Source organism: Pristis pectinata, chromosome 17 (assembly GCF_009764475.1).
Source record: "Pristis pectinata isolate sPriPec2 chromosome 17, sPriPec2.1.pri, whole genome shotgun sequence".
Classification (NCBI taxonomy): domain Eukaryota; kingdom Metazoa; phylum Chordata; class Chondrichthyes; order Rhinopristiformes; family Pristidae; genus Pristis; species Pristis pectinata.
The window spans coordinates 9,965,538-9,986,767 of NC_067421.1; the positions used below are offsets into that span (position 1 = coordinate 9,965,538).

General features: G+C 43.3%; 1 pseudogene; it reads left to right on the forward strand.

Annotated features, from left to right (window-relative positions):
- Positions 1 to 10,894: 10,894 nt before the first annotated feature.
- LOC127579458 (immunoglobulin lambda-1 light chain-like) lies at positions 10,895 to 13,298 on the forward strand (annotated as a pseudogene).
- Positions 13,299 to 21,230: the final 7,932 nt, after the last annotated feature.

Sequence of the window (21,230 nt, forward strand, 5' to 3'; positions counted from 1 at the left end):
TGTCAGAAACTTGTGAGCTGAGCTGACAAAGTTTGTTTATCACTATTAATTTTCCTGATATTGCAATAAGGTAGAAGTGTATTGGACTTCGGAGTTTTAGTAAAGAAATTATCTTTGAAATTGAAACTTTGACTTTATTGCTTCTTCAATGGAAAGGCCGTTGCTGTTAATTGTAGTCGCAAAATGAATTAATCTTGCTTTTGTGAATTCAATAATATTAACCAAAGGCACGGATATTACTATTGTACCCTTGGTATTCTTTGTAACCGTTGAATAAAATTATTGAACTGATTTCAAATGCAACGCTGTTTCTATTTGAATCATTTCTGATTCAAAGGTGTTAATCTGAGATATCATAAATTGTGATGTCTCATATATTTGCTCTGTCGACGCTGATTCCTTCTCGGTTTCGATCACGAATCACGACAGTAGAACAATAGTGAATTTTCGTCTCTGGCCCAGTTGTTCATTGTTCTCCGCGGAAACCGGAGGAATACAGCATGTTGTTGAGCTCCATCTGTGTGCAACACTAATCTGATAATAGCCTTGCCGATATGGACCGTCCTTCCAACGAAACAACCATGTGAATAATGCACAGCAAACTTGGTCTTAGCCCCAAGAAGAGTCTCAAATATAAATAGAAAGTACTGGAAATACTCAGTAGTTCAGGCAGCATTCGTGATGAGGGAAATAGGCTTATTGTTTCAGGTCGATATCATGTCATAAGATCACCCCTGTCCCCTCCAACAGTGCACAATTTGAATGATTTCTTAATTATGCATATGTTTATTGAATGGGAGCTTTTAACGTGTTCTGCTACATTTACAAGAATATTTAAAATCTGCGGACTTGGACATTTACCTGATTTAACGGGAAGATCCATTAATTTACCAAAGAATACCAGAATTCTGCAGATTGATAATTTGCTCCAAGACGGATTTTGCACCCCCCCCCACCCCCGCACCAACCACGCCATATGCACGCCACAGAGCAGTCATATTCACACCAAACGCAGCAATTTGTTTCTACTAATTATCCGCATTTAATAAACACAGCGGTAATGAGTAATAGCACTTTAGTTGGGTTGGATGGAGAATTGTTTCATATAACTATTGCGCAATGATAACGCTCTCATTTAAGCCAGGACAATTTCTGCAGGGAGGTGCGGTACGAGCTGGACAGCTACACTTAAATCACATGCGTAAAATCGGTCTCAACTGCCGACAGATCTGGGCCGTCAAGCTTGATTGGCAGACAATAATACTGTGCTGCGCGTGCCAGGAAAATCAGCTTGAAAGAGAAGGAATGAAAAGTAGAAGTAAATGCAGATACTCAGCTATCCGGGCACAACCAACGACCATTAGAAAGGGGAGGGGGAGGGGGAGAGAGAGGGAGAGAGAGGGGGTGGGAGAGAGAGAGAGAGAGAGAGAGAGAGAGAGAGAGACGAATCAGGGAACTACATATTATAACAAAAGAGGACGAGCAGCCATGGAACTCATGTCAGCTGTCAGAAATAGCTACTCGTTTAGTCTCAGCTCTCCTCAGTGGCTGTGACCTATTTTTACTTCAAAACTCTTAGTTCGACAAAATCGTAGGTTTTCCTTCCCCGAATAACAACTCCAATTTCGCTGTCACCGCATTTTACGTTATCCAATTTCTTCGCAATATTTGAATTTGTTGTGCGTTGGTTAGAGTATTTTCAGCAGATAGAGCAGACAGGTGTGAGTTCAGGCTTCCCGGTGTATAACTGAAGGAATCTATGACTCATTAGCACCGCACTTAGGATCAGATCTTCATCATTATCAAGACAATGCATCCAATTATGTTTGACCTGGGGGAAATGAATGTCTGGCAGGAAGAGTGAAAACATGCTTTTTAACAACGAGAACAAATAGATGCTTGCGTGCGGTGTGATCATGCTGTTTCGACTCATGGCACCTGGGAATAAACAAGGAGATAAGACAAGCAGTTATAAAGTGAATATTATGTTGGCCTTCAGTGCAAACGGACAAAGACAAGGACAAGGAAATTTTGCTGAACTTTCTTAGTCACTCACAGTACTGTGTACAGTTGAGATCGCTGTACCTCAGTGGGGATGTGATTATCTTGCACAAGTGCACAGAAGATTAATTAGATTTATTCCTACTTTGTGATCTTTCTTTCGCAAAAAGAGATTGAGTGAGATTAATTTCCGTGAGTTTGGAAAGAATGAAAGATCGTATTGGAACGTGCTAGACTCTGAAAGGGATAGACAGCGTAGAATACAACAGTCCGTTTTCTCCAGCTGGTGATCCGAGAATTCAGCAGCATTGTCTAGGGAGAAAGTAGGTGCCCAGTTACCTCTGCTATGAGGTGGTTGCAAATCTTTAGAATTCTCACCCTCAATTTTGATTGAATGGGGAATTATTACTATTCTAGTGATTACCATTCTGCCACTCCATGTAAGCTTAACTTTACAGGAAGTATTTATTGATGTGAGCGTACGCACTATACAGTTTTACTATATTTGTATGACCTATATTTTTGACATGGCAGTCCTCCAATGCGACGGAGGAAGGGAGATGGTGACTGAGGAGTATATGAGACATGTTCGATATTTCTTTTAAGGGTCGAGGGTGTCCTTGTAGTGGAGTAATCCGGGTAGTTTTTTAAAAAATGTTTGTAGAAATATAAACCATGCCTTATGAGAGAACACAGAAAAAAGGGCAGCGTGAGGACACCAGATATTGGAATGATATTTCAGTTCTGTGAATGATCTGTAGTGTAATAATGGCAATTCACGATGTAAGGGGGTGGGAAATAATACTTGAAAATTATTGTTCCAAGTTGTCTACCATCTTCTAAGTAAGGTGCTGCTCAAGCTACTTCGCAAGATACAGATGTAAAAGTTGTATAAATCGTGCCTAAATTTCAATCACTTGCTAAATTCAGGGATTGTACCAGAAGATTAGAAAACAGCCAACGTGACACGGAGTTAGAAGAGACCGCAGATGCTGGAGTCTAGAGCAAAAGACAAACAGCTGGAGAAATTCCGCGGTTCAGGCAGCATCCGTGGAGGGAAAGGAATAGTCGACAGTTTGGGCCGTGACCCTGCCTCAGGACTAATGTCCACGTAAACAACGTTTACCATCCTGCTCTCATCAAACGTCCTGGTCACTATTTCAAAAAACTTAATCATATTCGTGAGACAAGATTTCCCACGAACAAAATCCATGTTGACCGTCCATAATCAGTCCTTACCTTTTGAAATGCAGGTAAATCCTGTCTCTCAGCATCCTCTCCCGTAATTTTCCCACCACTTATGTTAAGCTCACCGGCCTGTAGTTCCTTGGCTTGTTATTGCGGCCCTTCTGAAATAAAGGCACACCATTAGCCACATTCTAGACTTCCCGTACTTCACCCGTAGATAGCGAAGATACAAAAGTCTCTGCCAGGGCCCATTACTTCCTGCCAACGTCCTAAGATACTCTAGGTCAGACCCTGGGGACGTATCCAATTTTATGCGCCTCAAGATCACCAGCGCCTCCCCTTTCGTAATATCAATATATTGCAGGATGTTACTGTTCTCTTCCCTGATCTCGTTATCTTCCATGACTTTCTCTACGATAAATATAGAGGAAAAGTATTGATTTAAGTCCTTTCCTATCTCTCGTTGCTCCATACATAGGTGACCACACCGATTCTTTAAGAGGTGTTCTCTTCCCAGCTGCCCCTTTACTCTTAGTAGATTTAAATAATCTCTGAGGATTTTCCTTTACTTTATCTGCCAAGGATATCTTATGCCCTCCTTTGCCTTCCTGATTTCCTCCATAAGGCTACTCCTACACCCCATATACTCCTCAACGGATTCGCTTGATCTCAGTTACCTTTATCTGACATATTTTCCCTCACCAGAGCAGCAATATCCCTCGTCAGCCAGCTGTGCCCTTCACTCTAACAGGAACTTGTTAACTCTGAACTCTCGCTATCTTACTTTTCCTACCCTCCCAGTTGCCAGATGTCCCTTTACCCAATAACAGTCTTTGCCAGTAACACTTCAGAAATTCCTGTCTATCGTTATCAAAATTTACTTTCGCTAATTTGGTAAGACCATAAGACCAGAAGACATAGGAGCAGAATTAGGCCATTCGGCCCATTGAGTCTGCATCACCATTCAGTCATGGCTGATTTATTTTTCCCTCTCAACCCCATTCTCCTGCCTTCTCCCCGTAACTTTGACGCCCCTATTAATCAAGAATCTATCAACTCCCGCTTTAAATACACCCAATGATTTGGACTTCACAACTCTCTGTGGCAATGAATTCCACAGATTCACCACCCTCTGGCCAAAGCAATTCATCCTCATCTCTGTTATAAAGGGACGTTCTTCTATTCTGAGGGTGTGCCTTCTGGTTCTCGGCTATCCCACTACTGGAAGCATCCTCTCCACGTCTACTCGATCCAGGCCTTTCAATATTCGGTAGGTTTCAATGCTATCCTCCCTCATCCTTCTAAACCCCAGCGAGTGCAGTCCCAGAGCCATAAAACGCTCCTTATACTTTAACCCTTTCTTTCCTGGGATCTTGTAAACCTCCTCTGGACCTTCACCAAGGCCAGCCCATCCTTCCTTAGATATGGGGTCCAGTAACTGCTCACAATACTTCAAATATGGTCTGATCAATGCCTTATAAAGACTCAGCATTACATCCTTGCTTTTTTTTTTATTCTAGTCCCCTCGAAATGAGCAGCTCTATAAAATTCTTTTTAGACCACACTTGGAGTATTGTGTTCAGTTCTGGTCGCCTCATTATAGGAAGGATATGGAATCTTTATGAAGAGTGCAGAGGAGAGTTACCAGGATGATGCCTGGATTTGACAGCATGTCTTAGGAGGATAAGTTGAGCGAGCTACGGCTTTTCTCTTTGGCGCGAAGGAGGATGAGAGGTGACTTGATAGAGGTGCACAATATGATAAGAGGCATAGATCGTGGATAGTCAGAGACTTCTTCCCAGGGCGAAAATGGCTAAAATTAGGGGGGCATAATTTTAAGGTGATTGGAGGAAGGTATAGGGGGGATGTAAGAGGTAAGTTTTTTTAAACATAGAGTGGTGGATACGTGGAACGCAATGCCGGCAGAGGTTGTGGAGGCAGATACATTAGAAACGTTTAAGATACTCTTAAACGCATGAATGATAGAAAAATGGAGGGATATGTGGGAGGGAAAGGTTAGATAGATCTTAGAGCAGGATAAGATGTCTGCACAACATCGTGGCCCGAAGGGCCTGTACAGTGCTGTAATGTTCTTTGTTCTACGAATGCTAACATTGCATTTTCCTTCCTTACTACTGACGCAACCTAAAAAAATTAATCTTTAGGGAATCCTGCACTAGTACTCCCAAGTCCCTTTGCACCTCCGATTTCTGAATTCTCTCCCTGTTTAGAAAATAGTCTACGCCTTTATTCCTTCTAGCAAAGTGCATGGCCATAGACTTCCCTCCACTGTATTCCATTTGCCACTACATTGGCCATTCTCCCAACCTGTCCATGTCTTTCTGCAGACTCCCTGCTTCCTCAACACTAACTGCCCTCCACTTATCTTTGTAATAACCACAATCATGGCCACAAAGCCATCAATTCCGTCATCCCGATCATTAACATATAATGTGAAAAGTTGCGGACCCAACACTGACCCCTGCGGAACACCACTGGTCACTGGCAGCCAACCAGAAAAGGCCCCATTTATTCCTACTCTTTGCCTTCTTCCAATCAGCCAAACTTCTATCCATGCTAGTACCTTTCCTGTAACACCATGGGCTCCTATCTTGTTTAGCAGCCTCGTGCGTGGTACCTTGTCAAAGACCTTCTGAAAATCCTAGTAAACAACATCCACTGACTCTCCTTTGTCTATCCTGCCTGTTACTTCCTCAAAGAATTCCAACAGATTTGTCAGGCAAGATTTCCCATTAAGGAAACCATGCTGACTTCATCCTATTTTATCATGTGCTTCCACGTACCCCGAAACCTCACCCTTAATAATGGACTTTAACGTCTTACTGACTGTTGACGTCAGGCTAACTGGCTGATAATTTACTGTCTTTTGCCTCCCTCCCATCTTAAAGAGTGGAGTGACATTTGCAATTTTCCAGTCCTCTGGAAACATTCCAGAGTCTAGTGATGGTATAGTCCATCCGGTCCAGGTGACTTACCCACCCTCAGACCTTTAAGTTTCCGAAGCACCTCCTTCTTAGTAATAGCGACTACACTCACTTCTGCCCCCTACTCTCTCGAAGTTCTGGCATGTTGCTGGTGTCTTCCACAGTGAAGACTGACGCACAATACTTATTCAGCTCATCCGCCATGTCTTTTTTCCCCATTACTACCTCTCCAGCTTCATTTTCCAGCGGTCCAACGTCATGCCCACTCTTGCCTCTCATTTACTCTTTACATATCCGAAAAAAAACTTTTGGTATCCTCTTTTATAAGATTGGCCAGCTTGCCTTCATATTTCATCTTTTTCCCCCTTATTTCTTTTTTAGTTGCCTTCTGTTGGTTTTTAAAAGAGTTCCAATCCTCCAGCTTCCACTAATGTTTGCAATATTGCATGCCCTCATTTGCTTTTATGCTGTCTTTGACTTCCCTTGTCAGCCACAGCTGCCTCATCCTTCTTTTAGAATGCTGCTTCTTTTTTGGGATAAACTGATCCTGCGTCTTCCAAATTACTCCCAGAAACTCCTGCCATTGCTGCTCTACTGTCATCCCTGCTAAGTTCCCCTTCCAATCAACTTTGGCCAACTCCTCTCTCAGGCGTCTGTAGTTACCTTAACTCAACTGTAATACTGGTAATACCGATATATCCGATTTTAACTTCTCCCTCTCAAACTGCACGGTAAATTCTATCATACTGTGATCACTGCCTCCCAAGGATTCCTTTACCTTATGCTCTCTAATCAAATATGGTTCATTGAACAACACCAAATCCAGAATTGCCCTTTTCCTCGTGAACTCGACCACAAGATGCGATGAAAAGCCATATCGCATGCGTTCTACAAATGTCTTCTCTTGGGATCTAGTACCAACCTGATTTCCCAATCTACATCCATATTGTAATATCCGATGACCGCCGTAACATTGACTTTTTTACATGTCTTTTCTCTCTCCTATTGTAATGTGTATCCCATATCCTGGCTACTATCCCAGGCCTGTATATAACTGTATATAACTTTTTACCTTTGCAGTTTCTTGACTCTATTCACAAGGATTATACATCTTCTGATCCTATGTCACTTCTTGCTGATAATTTGATTTCATCTTTTACCTAACAGAGCCACCCAACCCCTCTGCCCACCTGCCCGTGTTTTCGATAGGATGTGTATCCTTGGATGTTCAGCTCCCAGCTGTGATCTTCTTTCAATCACGACTCTGTGATGCCCACAGCGTCATACCTGCCAATTTCTAACTGTGCTCTAAGCTCATCTACCTTATTTTATATACTGCGTGCATTCAAATATAACACCTTCAGTCCTGTATTTACGGCCACTCTCCTCAAATTTGTCTTCATATGGCCTAAAATTAAATTCTTATCCCTTTCTAAACTTTCCCTTATTCTTTATTCTGGAGACTTCAGTAACCTCTCCTGCACTCTCTTTCCTTCTTACTTTATCCATACATTTCCAATCTGTTGAACGCCCCCCCCCCCCATTTAGTTTAAAAGCCCTACCCACAGCCCTAGTTATGTGATTCGCCAGGACTTTAACTTCAGTACTTTAACTTGTGCATGAGTTCTATCTTTCTTCCATAACTATATTAAAACTTGTCCCAAAGTGCTCCCCCTCTGCCACATCAGATACTTGATCAGCTTCATTTCCGAAGAGGAGATCGAGTGTTTCCCCTTGTCTAGAAGGGCCATCTACGGATTTCTTGAGCAAACCTTCCTGGTGACACTTAACAAATTCTGTCCTATCTAATCCCTTAGCACAATGACAGTCCCAATCAATATTAGGGAAGTGAAAATCACCGAGCAGCTCTCAACTCTAAGCTCTAACACCCCACCCCCCTGAGTAGCCCTGGCAAATCTACCCTGCCAGAATATTGGTCCATTCCAGTTCAAGTGCAACTCGTTCATCTTGTACAAGTCACCTCTGCCTCATAAGATATCCGAATCGCTGCAGAACCTGAATCCTTCTCTCCTGCACCAGCTCCTCAGCCACGCATTAATCTGCCACATCCTCCTATTCCAACACTCACTACCACCACTCCACCAGAGAATATTCTTAACCGCTCGGAGAGATTCCTGACCCTGGCACTTGGGAGGCAATATCTCATCCTGGAGTCACGATCGTGGCCACAGAATCTCCTGCCTGTCTCCCTAACTATCGAGGATCCTGTACCTATCACCCTCCTTCAGCACACCCTTCACCTGAGTGCTGCTGCTGCCCTCCTCTGAAAGGCCACCCCGAAATTGTTTCCAAAACTATGTATTTGTTACTGAATAGAATGACCACATGGGAATCGTGAACCCCCTGCCTACCATTTACTTTTCCTCTTGGTCACCCGGCTACCTTCTGCTTGCACTCTCGGCCTGATCACTTCACTAAATCTTCTGTCAATGATACTCAGCATCGTAGATGCTCCTGAGCCAGTCCAAATGCAGCCCCAGCTGCTTGATGTGGCCAGTCAGGAGCTGCGGCTGAACGCACGTCCTGCGGGTAGCATTACGAAGGACACCGGAAGTCTCCCTGATTTCCCACATTCTGCAGGAGCATGTGTCTCCCCTGACTGCCATGTCTAAACCACAAGCCCCGAGCATGTGTGTGTCGCACCAGAGGCGTAGCTGTAAGACAAATTTAGGTGGAATTTGAGGAAGACTTGTTCAGCAAGAGGATGAATGAAATCTGAAGTGCATTGCCGAGTAAGAGACTCTCACAACTTTAAAGAAATATGAATATATATAATTTACAATATCATGTCAGAGCAGTCTCGGCCCTTTGAAGCCTTCAAAGCCTGTTCACATACTTCCTGGTGTTCTTCGTGCCCTGGCCATAATATTCGTAATACTTTATGTGTGCTCTTTTCTAATTCCTCCTGTCCTGACAAATCACTTCAATTTTTCTGCATTAAAATTTAATTACCACGAATTTGCACATTTAAACAGTCTGTCCAATTGTCCACCTCTATTTATACATTTCCAAATTTCAGGCCATTTGCAGGCTTTGTACTTGTGTCGTGTAGACCTAAATTACTGATAGAGATCTGGAAGTTCAGTAAAGCCAAAGTTATTTTATGGGGACACTTCGCCCGCTTTCCTCGATTCTGAAACTTGAAATCATAGCCCAACCGTACCCTCCACTCGCTCTCACTTGACCGTAAGCACTTCTTCATCGTTATTCAATAGTTGGATGAGTGCATCGCTGTGACAACGGTGTTTATTGACAATCCAAATGTGCCCTTGAGGAGGTGGCTGTGAACAGTTGTAAACCACTGCAATCTTTCGGACATTAATAGTTTCTCAGAATTGCACATTACAGGTTTCGAACGAGCATCGGCGAGACAACCGCGAGATAGTTATAAGCCAGGATAATGTGTAACTTGCAGGCTCCAGTGCAAATTTACACCTGGAGCCCTTGTTCGTCAATGTGGTGTGCCTACCTTTAGAGTAGCTTATGCGAGCAATTTTCAGTGCATTTTGTCGATGGTACACATAGTAGTCGCGGTGCATCCGTGGTGAAAAGTATGGCATGATTGATGGCCGACCAATCACGCTGACTGCTAAATAAAACTAATTCAGAATAATTTAGGATTAACACATCCACATTAGTTGTCATTTATCAAGTAATATTGTCCAATAAAATTAATTTTTCTCTCACTATTTCCCTAAAACTATCCTTACGACCCCCTCCCATCTCTCCTTTGCCTGCCTTACAATAATGTCAATAGTACGCATCATTATGTATCAACGTGTTGATCAAACGTATCTCCCTATTTTCGACTTCATTAAAGACAAATACAATAGCACTGTTTTCCAAGTGCGGGTTCCATCGCCGTTCTATGGGAAAGGTCTGTTGCGCATTCCTATAATACAGGAAAAGCAGAGAGCTCTACCAAACAACATACACACAAGGTGGAGAAAATTGTGAGCAGAAACGGCAAATCCAATATAATTTTCAGTGATATTTTATCTGCACTGATGTCTTCCGAAGTCGCTGACACACATTTATAACGGTGGTCCGTGGGATTTATGAAATCTAACATTGCGAATACTTCCAGATTTAAGATGATATTGGACAAAAGACTTTCCTGGGGCGTATATTTTTCTTCCGGTCTGAAATGTTCCCTCTATATCTACAATGTCATGCCCCAACAAACCGACATCTCCCGCTGCAGTTCTCGTCCATTCATACGTTTATCTGCCTTTCTATCAGACCAGAGGACGGTGAAAGCTGTCATGTTATATTCATGGAAGAAATTTCAGATGGACCGTTATTGTGGAATATGTTTATTCCTCTTGCCTTGGTAACCGCAGAGTTACCGAACAAAAAATTGGAAACTCACAAAAAATGGCTTCGGCAAATACATCCTGTGAGATCTGACAAAAATCGATGGATTTTTTCAAACAAACAGCTACCGAGCCAATTATTTTTATTTTCCGATATGCTTAAGAAAATCTTAAGCTATTTAGAAGGACAAAATACCAAAATAGGACCGGTATGCTTCGTAGTAGCGGAATATTTTGACACAGGAAAGACCCGGCAACTTCTGATTGGCTTCGAAGAGCATCTGGTTCAATTGATTTGCATAAATAAGGAACAGGCGGTGACACCTCGACACACGATTCATAAAAGGAGCCGGAGAGAGTTTGGACGCCACTTCACCTGGAAACTGTCAATGTGCCGGAACTCGTTTTAACCCGTTAGATAAAATGTTTTACTGGATCCGTGTCGTCAGTGCATTGGTGTTTGGCGCAGTTTGTGAGTATTTTTCTTTCCCGGACATGGGATTTGCTTCTGAGCTTTTCTCTGACATCTCAAATACCTCAACGTTCTTCATTATTTGTTTCTGATATTGGTGTTTTTCAGGTTTAAAAGCGGAAATTTGAGTCAATCAGCCTCCTTCTAAGTCCGCCTCCCCGGGACAGAACGTGCAATTAACCTGTACCCTGGCTGGCTCCAGTTCAGGCATCAGCTATGCGTACTGGTACCGGCAGATTCTTGGAAACCCTCCCCGACTTCTTATACGCTATTGTACCGGAACCGTTGCCAATGGTCCAGGAATTTCAGACCGTTTCTCCCTCTCAGTATCAGGCATAACCTCGACATTCACAATACCTAACTTTCAATCGGAGGACGCTGCGGACTATTACTGTGCTGTGTGGGTGAGCGGTTTTGTCTTCGGCCAAGGAACGAGGCTGGGTATTGGCAGGAAGTAAAATATCCTGATCCTAAGCCAAGTTCAAGTTCAAGTTTGTCGTAGGCATATATTTACACAGGGTATAAATGCCAGGAAAATTAGCTTTTTGCAGCAGCAGCATTGTTCATTATAAACATGACAGACATAAGTTATAAATTTACATTGTTGTTCTAAATGTATTTAGGTGCAAATGCAGTGCTCCTGCTGTAAAGTCACCTCTGCTCACGGTCTTGGCTCACTTGCTCATATTTCAGAGAAATAACTGAAATTGGCAGCTCATAGTTTCCCGTGAGATTTTAGAGAACGACAATGATTTTCTCTCATGAAAATTCCGGCGCTCCGTTGGACTTCTCGAATGAGCGAACCCACTTTGGACTGCAGCTACATCGGAGCTCCTTTTTCCGCATTGAGTTCTCACTTTGCCGTGCCGTGCTGAGACGGAGCAATTTGTTCAGCGTTGCCTTGTTTGATATTGAAACAAGAGTTTCAAATTCAGTTTGAAGAGTTGTATGCATTTCTTGAATCACTAAAAGATTTCACAGCATTGGTCTTGCACACCAGAACCACATTTCTACCTCAAATCCAATTCGAAGCAATCATGGAAGCTCAGGTCTAAGCTGTTCCAACATTAAAGATTCGATATTAGATTTGAAATCCCACAGCTGTAATTCCATGCCTGATGGTATTTGATCTTCGCAGATTTATTCAGTTATATCACCCGCACTCGATGAACTTTAACGGAAGGAATGTGATGGAATTATCCAATGTTTAATCTCATTCCCTTTCCGTTGGGGATCGCGTGCTTCCTGATGCGTATAGTGAAATTTCTTAGTAATGTTGAAATCATCATGCAGTTGGGGAATGATATACAATTACACGTCCTTGTACTCTCGTTGCATGGAATTTGGTTAGTGAAATCAGCTGCGGACGTTACCACGGGCTGCAGCGACATTTAAAAAAATGATAATAACGTCCAGATCTGAAAGTAAATTACTTGGATAACGGGAGTTTACCATCGGTGTAATTCAACATCGTCGTGATTCCGGTTGAATTGTTTAAGAGTAACTACTTTTCTCCCCAAATAATGAAAGAGCAGGTTTCGCAGTTTTACTCCAGAAATTAGATTTTTAAAGCACAGAGCGGCATTTCGAGAATCGGTGACTAAGGCGTCCAGAAGACTCATGTCCTTATGTTCCTGCGCTCTTTAAATAACATCGGTCTCTCCTCTCAGTAAAGGGTGTTCACACGATAAAATAAGTTTCAATTCGTTCATATAGATCTCGCGACCGCGAATCGTGTATGTCTGCTGATTTTTATTGAAACAGAGGCCAACGGAAGTAAAAGTGGGGGATCATATACAAAATAACATATACATTTTTGTAAAACTACAGAGTCAGGATCTATGTTACCAACGTTCATGGAGATTATTCAGCCCGCTATTCATCCGGCTTTGATTTTTAGACTCTGTGGATATAATGGTTTGAAAATGCTTCATAGAAAAACAATATATTTCTTAAAGTGAATAGATCAGTGTGATACCAATAACATTTTGAAGAAATATGTTATCGCAACGACATATGTTAACCGTGACCTCTTTTTAAACAGAACCTCTGGCACCTGTCGTGACCGTTATGCCGCCTTCAGCGGATGAAGTTAAGGCAAAGGGTACCGCCACACTGGTGTGTTTGGTGAACAGGTTTAATCCGGGCGCTGTGAGCGTTGACGTCAGCGCCAGAAAGAATGGCGTTGAGACCAGCCCTATCCAACAGGAAACGGACAACACATTCAGTACGAGCAGTTACCTGACTCTCCCAGCCCTAGACTGGAAAACACACGAACTTTACTCCTGTGTAGTTAAGCACGAGAGTCAGGCAAACCCGATTAAGGAAAACATAGCGCGATCGAGCTGTATCTGATATCGGAAAGTTGTGAGCTGAGCTGACAAATTTTGTTTATAACCATTCAGTTATTTCATGTGGCAACAAAGTAGAAATGTATTGGACTTCGGAGGTGTAATAAAGAAATGTGGTTTGACGTAGAAACTTTGAATAGTTTGACCTTTTCACTTTAAATGCAGTTCTGTTGAAAGATTGTAGTTGTTGACTGAAGCCTCAAGATGAATGAATCTTGCTTCTGTGCATTGAATAACGTCAACCAAAGGCACCGATATCTCTGACGTAACCTCGGTCTTCTTTGCAGCCGTTGAGTAAAATGCACGAACGGATCACGTGAAATGCTGTTTCCCTTTGTTTTTTTATGACCGAAACGATAATGACCTAAATAGTGTTGTTTTTTCCCCCTCGCTTTGAGGTACCGAAAATGATTTTAGCACAATTTCGACAAAGAATCACAATCTTCCAGCAGTAGGGAGCCTCTGCCACTGGTCCAGCTGTACAATGCGCTCTCCGGAGCCGGAGGCAGTTGTTGATGACAGTCGGTGTGCAGTACAGCTCCGATATATGCCCTGTCAAAATGGACTGCTTCCATCCAGCTAAACATCCCTGTGAAGGATGCGTGGCAACTTGGTCTTAGTACCAAGGAGAATCGCAGATATGATATGAAACTGCTGGAAACATTCGGCATATCCAGCGCCGTCTGTGAAGTGGGAAAATGAGTTGACTTTTCAGGTTAATGACTTATCATTAGACCTTCCCTGTCCGGGCGCGCTCCCCCAAAACTTGCATGAAATGATTTGTTAATTACTTGTATGTTGGTATTTGGGTTGGAGGGTCGTAACGTTCAATGTTACAAAAATAAAGAAACTGTGAAACCTGCAGGACTGAAATTTACCAGGAGCTCCATTAACTTACAATAGAACAGCAAGATTTTACAAAATGATAGATTGTCTCATCTCCACCTTACACTCCCCGCACCAGTTGGAATGGGGCATGAAATTGCCTGGCAGATGTATCATACAATTGGCAACAATAAGATTCTCAATAAAACAGAGGCGATTTCTCCAGAAAATTACGAAGAATGTAAAACAGCTTCATATGGATCACATGCATGCAGACCAGGTGTGAGAGAAAGGGAAAGAGAGAGGTGGGGGTGCACACACACACACACACACACACACACACACACACACACACACACACACACACACACACACACACACACACACACACACACACACACACACACACACAGAGCAGAGAGAGAGAGAGAGAGAGAGAGAGAGAGTTAAGGCCTGTTAACTGGCAGAAGTAGCCATTAATTTATTCCCATCTCTATTCTGAACTATCATTTTCAATAAATCAAGTAATTTATCTCAATTGTTGTCTACAAATTATTTAATGTATTTATCACAGTCTATCCAGACATAGCTGATGCAATATCAGCTTTAAATTCATTGCATTCCTGTCGCTTAAGTTAGTACGTTGACATTTCGTGGTAAAGAATGTATTTTTCTCCTGTATTGACACCCTACTCTCCCTATTTCCTTGATCCCTACACACAGCTCCACTTACCTGATCAGAAGACTTATGGTCCCAGCATGGAGCAAGTGGAGATTGGACCAATGAAATAAATCTACGTTCCCCAGAAGTATTGCTGAATCCTGGTGTCCCACGCCATAACTTGAATGACACATTCGCCTCTGTTCCACGGTGAACTTCTGCATGGCGCAGATAACAAGACAGAGATCATTATCACTAAGGTTCTGAATTTTAATTTCAAACCGAATTCCCAAACTTCTCCCAGGTGAAGTTCACTCCAAGCTCCTTCTATGGAATCAGTTCCTGGGCGGACGAAATGTTTTGTTTCACGTCACTCTCACGTCAAATACCTCTCCGAAGACAAGAAAATGATTTTAATTCTGGCACTACTTATTCAACGCAGGCTTCCTTGTTCTTAGTCATAGCGACATTGAACTTAAAGCTACCTTGGGCTGCCATCCATACAACCGTGGCAATGTTAAAGACTAAACCTCCTGTATCACTGTAACTTGGATCCCCAAACTTATTTAATTTACACTTACATACTCCGGTCGCGAACTCTAGACCGAATCTTTTTTTTCACCTTAAGTAATGCCTCAAAGTAGATTTGTCTTCCTTTCACTCCACTTCTGTGGGTGCTGAGATTTCTTTGGAATGATGTGTGCTCCTTTTTTTTTACAAACGTTTATTTGCTAAAAGCACTACAAAAGGACATCCAGTGTCAAAAATACTGCAACTAATACAGAGAGTAGAAGAAAAACTATGCAAACTACAGAACGAATAACGCGAACTAACACCCGCTAAACGCATATTCAACACTTCAGAGAAGAATCGCATTCTCACCGTCCACGACACACACGATCCCAAGGGGCCCACCGAGTGCAGAACTCAACCAGGGTGCCCACGGAGACAGCGTGCTCCCTCTCCAAGGACACCTGTGTGCGGACGATGATGTGTGCTCCTTTGTTGTTTGCTCATGGCTTGAACTTCCGTCGTAGGGACTCAAGGTACTCAGTGCCTTCCTGGAGGCTGCATCTCAATTTTGAGTGGTCAGAATCCAGGGATATCCACCAGCAAGTGAGGACATTACATTTTTATCAAAGGGAATTTGAGAATGTCCTTGAAACATCTTTGCTGTCCTGGAAATCTCTCGCTATGGTGGACCTCAGAGTACAGTGCTTGCCTCAGCAGTTTCATCTTGGATCTGAGTAGGATATGGCCACCAGTAGTGGCACACCTGCCACCGCCAACTCACACACACCTACACAGAGCTTCCAACAGAGTTTGCTAAGCATGATGACCTTCGAGTATCATTTTACCCACTTTGTGCATTGCACTCCAAAACCACCACTTGTGGTATATCGTCATCAAATGTTGCCTTTGTTCAGAGGTAACTCCGGAGATATTACGATTAAGATTAAGACCTTTATTAGTCACATGTACATAGAAACACACAGTGAAACATATCTTTTTTTTGCGTAGCGTTCTGGGGCAGCCCGCAAGTTTCGTCACTGAAAGTGAGCCACAATTTCCAAGGTGTGTTCATGAGTTTTGATTTTTGACGAGAGGGGGATAGTGAGAGAGTGTGAAAAACACAATGATGCTGTAGGAACTTAGGGTGGGCAGCATCCGTGGAGAAAAGCAGGCGGTCAAATTTTCGGGCCAGGACCCTTCTTCAGGACTGAAGATAGGAAAAGGAGAAGCCCAATATATAGGAGGAAAAAACAAATCAGTGATAGGTGGACAAAAGAGGGGAGGCGGGTGGGCACAAGGTGCTGATAGGTAGATACAGGTAAGAAATAGTGATAGGAAGGTGCTGTGGAGGACGGGAGAGCAGTTCCACCGGGGGATGGGTCATAGGTAAGGTGAGAAAGAAAAAAAAGTAGAAAAAGGAAGTCAGGTGAGGGAGAAGAGACGAAGCATTGGGGGAGGTGCTGTTTGGAAGGTGGGAGGGGATTACCTAAACAACACATTCAAAATGGGAGAATTCAATGTTCATGCTGTTAGGCTGCAAGGTTCCGAGACGAAAATGAGGTGCTGTTCCTCCAGTTTGAGCTTTGAATTCTCCTGGCAGTGGAGGAGACCAAGGACTGTCACATCAGAGATAGAGTGGGAGGGGGAGTTCCAGTGACTTGCAACGGGGAGATGCAGATCGCCGTTAACGACAGAGCGCAGGTGTACTGCGAAACTGTCACCTAGTCTGCGTTTGGTCTGACTAATGTAGAGGAGGCCACACTTGGAGCACGGAATGCAGTAGATGATATTAAGGGAGGTGCAGGTGAATCTCCGTCTCACCTGAAAGGAATGTTTGGGTCGCTGGGTGGAGGTGATGGAGATGGTGTAGGGGCAGGAGTTGCACATGACGGGGGCTGTGGAAATTATCCGACGTGGGAGCGGGATGGGTGTGGGGTGGGGGGTTTGGAGGAGTGAACTTGGGAGTGGCGGATCGAACAGTCCCTTCGAAAGACAGAAAGGGGTGGGGAGGAGAAGATACATTTGGTGGTTGGGTCCTGTTGGAGATGACGGAAGTGGCGGAGAATGACGTGTTGGATACGTAGGCTGGTTGGATGACATGTGAGGACAAGGGGACCCTATCCCTGTAGGGTTTAGGAGGGGTGGGGGTGAGAGCGAAGTTGCGGGAAATGGCAGAGATAAGGGTGAGAGCTCTCTCAACCACAGTCGACCACAGGAGGGTCATATTGTTCAGTAGAGGCAGTGAGGAGGAGAAGGACAATTGCCCTACAGGAGTTTGTTGCAAGGCCCATCGTTTCATACGTTTCACTGCAAAAGCCAGCAAGGATGTCGAACTCATCCTCTCAACAGACACGTCCATTGAAATTGATTGACTGGAGTTGGGAGAAACTTAGCTCTGCAGTGTTCTTGTCGTTGAAATATTCGGGAACGCGCCATTGCTGCTGTAGAACTTCAGGGCAGACTTAGGTTAGAGGTATTGACCTTCGAACATCATCTTCCGGATTCTGTGCATGGCTCTACAAAGGCACTGCTTGAGATTTTCGTCATGAAGTCTGCCTTGGTTGAGAGGAGACATGGAAATGCTGCACAATTTTCCAGTTGTGTTCTTGGATTTTGATTTCTGGTGCGAGCTGTTTCGTGTGAGGGTGGGAAGGGGAGGCGATATTGTTATGCATGGACAGGTACACGAAGGTCAAGTTTCTCGAAGATATTTAGTGTGAGGGCCGTCCTCGCAGAAGCTTCAGTGTAAAAGTCAACGATATGGGCTGAGCCTCTGAGCATACACTTGGAATCGAATGACTGACATTGTGTGTAAGCTTGGCTCTGGAATGGAGACAACGGAGATTGAACAATTTTCTTGCTCATCTGAGAATGAACTTCATTTCAGCAGGAAGCTTATTGGTTGTGAGGTGCATGAAGATTGAGAAGAAGGCAGATGTGATGAGACAGCCTTACTTGACTGGGCGTGAGTCCGTAGTGGATGCTTTGATTGTGATCCTAGTTATTACATCTTCGTATTTCGGAGGACTTCCAAATTTCAGGAAGATTCTCTGTATTCCCCTTTGGCTGATCAGGCTGACGGCTTCTGTACGGGGAACAGAATTAGTGGATAGATTGGTGCTCTCTACATTGTTCTTCGATTGGTCACGTCGTGAATATTCTGTCGAAAGTTTCTATCAGAGGAGACAATCCATGTTGGGACCCTGGAAGTAGCTTTTCAGCCACTGGCAGGGTATGGTTGAGAAGAATCTTTGGAATTTCTTTCCTGTGACCCATAGCAAGAATTCTCTCTGTAATTACGACAATCAGTCTTGATTTCCTTTCAGAACACATTATTGATTAGTCAAATGAAAGAAGCTTTTCTGACCCGAAGGCCAAAATTTAACAAGAAACGTGACTTTGAGGGCAGATCTTGGATGAATAGAATGAAACTATTCCAGAGAACTATTGATAAACACACGTTGCTTGGATTCTGAAATCGCCTGGGATTTCTCCATTTGTGAGATGTGGAGATGCGATCATAATCGCATCGGAATGCTTGCTCAGCACGTTTTGGTATTTCAACGAGGATTTTGACCACTTCAGAGGCCTTGCTGTTTCCAAGCTATTGGACGGTAGGATGGAGACAAAAACATGCACGTCAAAGGCAGAGCCTTATTTGAGGAAATCTTTCGAATTCTCCTACCCTGGTGCCTCTCCGTTCTGGATGAGGCATGTGCACGAGCTAATTTTTTTCTTGGATATTTGTTCCTGTGACGGGCTTCACAACATTGAAGATTCTTCGCATGCCATTCTTACTGGCAGTTACTGGAGATCCTGCATTCTTTTCACCCAGCGTTTGATGTTAGGCTTCAGCTTTCAGATGCCGAAGATCTGTTTTATTTCCGATTGCGTATGACAGCCTTTCAATTCAAGAATTCTGTTTCTGCATTTCACGGCCATTCTCACCATATCAGCCCGATCTTTTCTAGTAGAGACATCAACAATCCGTTCACAGCTTCTATTTATGCTGGAGGTCAGGAAAGACAGCGGCAACGCCTTTTCGCTTGTTGCCTAGTGTTTGCTAACTTATCCGTTGGCTCTTTGAGTCCATTGACGCAGATATTCCTGAAGTCGTTTTTCCTTAGGCAGGTCTGTTTCGACGATAGGTTGATAGAAATTGCAGTTTAGGCGGTGTACAGACCAGTGGACAATGTCATCTCTCAATGCCCAGGTGATATGGGGCTTCGAAGTAGTACAAGTGATGCACACGAGCTTTTGATTCCACATTGAGATGATAAAGAGCTGGAAAGTGCCAGTGTTTGGATAGACGGCGTTTTGCTGAGGTCCAACAGGTATCACTGATACAATGCGTTGTGTATGTATGGACTGCATTTAAAGCCTTCTCCCACGAGGAGATAACTTTCCGTATTTCTTCTTTGCTAACCACACTTCGAAACGGTTCGTGCCCTTTCGAAGAATGGCATTGAAATTGCTATTGAGGAGAGTATGTAGTGGCGACTGAACCCAGCCTACTACTTAATCTGGGAACAATGAATGACCGTAGATCAGGGTGCTCTGGAAACGCTTCTCCTTCCTGACACGTTGTGACATCTGCATCTAAGAATCCAGATCTTTAAACTGAAGCCATATTTTGTGAAAATACAGGCATTTACTGCAGTCTAGTTATTGAGCTTCACAATAATGCTACCATCTCCAGCGATCTGCAACCTTCTGCATCTCCATCTCACACCAGGAGGATCTTAAGATCTTTCACTTCTCCGTTGGACAGATGCCCAACCCGTTTTCCTCACCAACACTCATTTGTCTCTCCGAACTTGCCCTCACATTGAACAACTTCTCTAATTCCACTCACTGTATGCAGATCATACGTACAAATATGAACATTGGCATGGGCGCAAGTTACTTTTCTTTTTGGGAGATACATGGAACAGTTTTTTTTATTTCAGTCCTAATCGGTATCACTGCATGGAAGTTGTACATGGAACATTGATCAATACATATTGCTTCCTGCATTCACACTGATTTTGAAAATGCCACCACGGTCATCGCTGTCAATTTCCATCTTACCTTCATCTTCACCTGGTTCATCTCTGACTCTTACCATCCCTTTGTGAATCCTTCCGTTTCCATTTTTTCTGTCACTGTTTCCCAGTTCTGATGAAGTGTGTCATGCCAGCAACGTTAATTGTTTCTCTTTCCACAGTTGCTGCCTGACCTGTGTGTTTCAGTGTTTTCTTTTTTTATTGCTAGAGAATATTATCTGATATCTTGTCTCGTGTGTTATCAAGTTATTTATTTGAAAGATTAATTGGTCATTGGGAATTGTCGGTGGTAAGTGAGTGAGGGATAAAATCTGGGGACAGTTAATGGGAATAAAATGGGATCAGGAGTGGATTGGGTGCTTGATGTTCACTGAGGACTCAGTGAGCTGAAGACCCTGTTACTGTGTTGTTGATTTTATGATTTAGCAGCGGATTTTAGTTCAGGTAGTTTAATTACAATCACTGCTCTGTTGTGAAGACAAAAAGAAAAAAAAACACTACTAAGGCCCTCCTGTAAATTACGTATCAGGCTGGAGGTCCGAGATGTGACCAGTTGATTGATTTTAAAATCTTCCTGTTTTGTCCGCGGACTTTCGAAATCCTGTACTTTCTTTCTCCGTTACTGCTTTAAATTTCACTGCCCCACTGCCGACTCCCGCTCTACATTAAATGTGCGTAACCCTCTCGCTCTCTCTCCCTTTCCATCTCCCTTTCTCTCCTTCTCTGTATTTCTCGCTCGACTTTTCTCTATGATTGTTGTCACTTGTCTGTCGATTGACCTTACACTTCCGAAAAAAAGCGTTTTCCCCCGAAACAAAGACCATTTGGTCACGTATTTGCGGGAATTGCCCAATCAATCAGCTGCTGGAGCAAAATCAACATATTAGAGCGC